We start from the raw sequence: 3,913 nt of genomic DNA on the forward strand, positions 1-3,913 counted from the left end.
ACTCCAACAAAATGAATGATATCATCCTTAAGACTCTTACTATGATCGAGAACAACAACAGTTTCATCCGCCGGTTTCTCCACATTGAGGAACGTTTCAGGAGCTACCTTGCGGATGCTCGATCCATACTGAAGGACGCCAAAGAAGATGGCTTGACAGAGCAGCAGCAGTTGCAGCTATATGACGATATAGCAACTGGTGAACGGAACCTCCAAATAGCCAAGGAGGAGAGGACGGATATCATAGAGGAGAATAAGACCCTCTATGAAAATATAAGAATTGCATTTTTATTAATGTAATTTTTTTTTTAATTTATGTATTTATTATATATATATATATATATATATATATATATATATATATATATATATTAATTATGTTTATCATGCATTCCTCTCTATCATCTTGCTTCTTCTTTGTTTTAGTTTATTTAATTTGTTTTACTAGCTAATTAAGCGAATAATACTTAAAGAAATAACATAATGGTCGATAAAAACACATACACATGCAAATGAAATAATTAGAAAAATAAAATAATGACGATGAAAGACGATGAAACCAACAGTGACGGCGAGATTTACCTGATAATTAGACGATGAAATCAACAGTGACGGCGAGAAGATAAAGCGACGATGAGAAAGAGAGAAAGAGACGATGAGAAAGAGAGAAAGAGACGATGAGAAAGAGAGAAAGTGTGTGTTTTCTGTTTGTGTTTGTGTCTGCTGTGTTTGTGTTTGTGTATTAAGGTTTCTGTTTTGTGGCTGCTGTAGCAGACTTGTGTTTGTGTGGTTTATAGTATGGAAGGTATTGACAACGGTTATTAAACAACAACCATTGTCAAATAAGTTTTAACAACGGTTGTAAGACAACAACCGTTGTCAAATAAGTTTTAACAACGGGTTTCAAAAGTAACCGTTGTGATTACTTTTCGCTAACTTTGCGTCAATTTTGCGCCAAATTATTAACAACGGTTGTGCATGTGTTACCCGTTGTTAAAACTTATAACAACGGTTTTTATAACCATACCCGTTGTAATTCATTTTAGTAAAATTCGCGACATACATTCTACAACGTCTATTGTGATTTTCGTGAATAATCGAAGGTTATTCCTTAATTCTCTACCTTTTGTTTATGCAATTTAGTTTTATGACTCGTAATCGTCTTATAAATTCGTTATAATCCTTAAAATTAAAGGGATGCATACAGATAAATCCCACAAGTGGTATCAGAGCCAAGGCCAAGAATTTTATTTTGATGATTTTCATAAAATTGGATGTAAACAAAAAAATTGGTCTCGAAAATTAGGGTTTCGGCTGTAATTTTTTTGATGCCGTAGCTGATTTCGTTTCACGGTTTGGTCGATCGACCAGTACCCTTGGTCGACCGACTGCCTCGTCTGTTCAACCGAATTTTTTTTCGTTTTTGATATTTTTATTTCCATTTGATTCATACATATTGTTGTTTTAATCAGTTAAGATGATAATAAAATGAATTTGGAGATGCTTTGATTTAATTCGGATTAAATTAAATTGTAAATGGAATCGTCATGTTGATGATATAAAATTCGTTTTTGCTATATAGTTTTTAGCATATACGGTTAATCACGTTTCATTAATTCATATGCTAATCGTGTTCTAATAGCAACTATAAACGATTTTCTTCATCTTAATTTTTTTTGTTTTAGGGCATTTTTGCCGCAAGAAAAAAATATAAGACGGCTATTTTATTAGGGTTTGCCGAGAGCCCCAAAGAAGAAAAAAAAGTTTCTGTTTTTGGTTTTTTTTTTGGGTATTGCCGAATTAAAAAAAAAATTGTTTTGTTTTTTTTTTTTATCCAGCCGAGAAAAAAAAAGGGACTGGATTCGGTTTTTGCAGAATTACCGAAAGAAAGAAAAATTGTTTTTGATTTCTGTTTTTTTTTCGGCCGAGTTGGAAAAGAATTTTTTTCTGCTTTTTTTTTTTCGTTTTGCCAAGATCAAAAGAGAAAAAAAAAAGATTTTTGTTTGGTTTTGATTTTGGCCAATTATTTATTGTGAAGCGGTTCATAATTCATAGATACCTAATTATTTTAAAGCAGTTTAAAATATTGATGGATTAAATTCATATTACAAGTTTAATGTGAATTAAGATTAAAATTAATGTGATTAATTGAGGAATTGTCACTTAATTTGATCAATTAAATATGTGGTTTGGAAAATTAATCTACATAATTAAAGAATTATGTCTTGCATGTTTAATTTTTAGTTGATGCATATTATTTAGTTGAATGCATCGTTGAATGGTTTCATTTACGTATTTTTGCAATCGGTTGTAATTTGTAATACTTAGTGAGGCCTTAGTCAAATTATATTTTCGTAATGATGGGAACATAATTTTTAATGTAATTTGAGATCTCGAATCTCCTTTATTTTTCTTTAATTTTTGGGTTTTGAAATTAGAATGTAATAAATAGGTTTATTATGTAAATTTATTTATTGTAATTTTCAAAGAAGACTAAAGATGGAGATTGGAGCTCACTCCCGCTACATGGATCAAGATGGAACATCAAGACAAGCTTCTCGGGTCCATGGATGGATTCCAAAGTTGTATTTATGTTCATTTTGATAGGATAGGCCACACTAGGACTTTATTTTGTTTTATGTTTTACCGTTCTTATTGCTTTTCATTCACATGCTAGTTAATGCATCATATTCCGCCTAAAACCAAACCACCTACTAAAATGCATGAAAATTGACACATATAGGTAGTATGTTAGTTTTCATGGACATGCAGATGTCACAAATCAATTAAGCCATCACCTTAGTTTATTCATTCTCGCATGCTAGATACTAGTTCACTTAAAATGAATTTAAATAAAGTTGATGGGATCTTCCTCTAAAACGGAAATTGAGACTAGTCTTTATAAGTGCAAACAACTATGAATCCCTTCTTCGTCGGTAGGCATAATATGACCCCTTCTACGTTGGGTAAGTAGTTTGTGTTGACTTAGTTTACCTCAACATCATAGTCCGAAGAGTTTCTAGTGATTATGATGGACTAAAGATAGAATTTACAGAAATTTATCGACCAAGAATTCTAACGGTAGAATTAGCTAAAAGGTTAGCTTATCAATTTGCAGATAATTGAGTCTTGGGAGCATTTATATAATTCTTGAGGGAGGTCAATTGTATAAATGTTTTGAGTCTTCGCGTTATGACACTAGTTCATTAGACTTAAAATCAAATCGATACATATGCTTATTATTTATTCTTCTTTTCGCAGTGTAGAACACGTTTATTTTACTGTTACAACAAATGGCTGGAAATAACGAAATCCCAATGCCGAGTGCCACACTTGGACGCGAGTCATGGCTTAAAATTTTTATGGACAACATGAATAATTCACACGTCTGAAAAATGACGGGTCCAACTTTGCGGACTGGGAGGTAGCACTACGGAATGCTGCCATTGCTGACGGTAAGCTCAAGTACTTAACTGAGTCAATACCGCCAAACCCAGGCCCAAATGCAAGAGTCAATGATACAGTTGCTTATAGTGACTTCGTTATGGAAGAGGGTGCGATAAAGAACGTACTCATCTTTGCAATGGAAACCAATTTGCAGAGACGCTTCATTGCCCAAGGTGCAAACAAGATTTTCACCACGCTCACAAACGAGTTCTCAAAAGCACCGAGAATCGTTACTTATGAGCATACCTGTCGCTTCTTTGATGCGAAACTCCAGAAGGGCCAACCGGTTAGCCCACACATTCTTCACTTGATTGAGAATGTCGAGAAGCTGGAGGCACTTAATTGGAAAATCAGTGAGAGCATAGTCATTGACCGTATGCTTCATTCACTTCATGATAGTTTTGCCCTTTTCAGGGCAAATTACTATATGAATGACATGAAGAAAAGTCCTCATGAGCTCCACTCTC

The sequence above is a fragment of the Silene latifolia genome, chromosome 11 (genome assembly GCF_048544455.1).
Source record: "Silene latifolia isolate original U9 population chromosome 11, ASM4854445v1, whole genome shotgun sequence".
NCBI lineage: Eukaryota > Viridiplantae > Streptophyta > Magnoliopsida > Caryophyllales > Caryophyllaceae > Silene > Silene latifolia.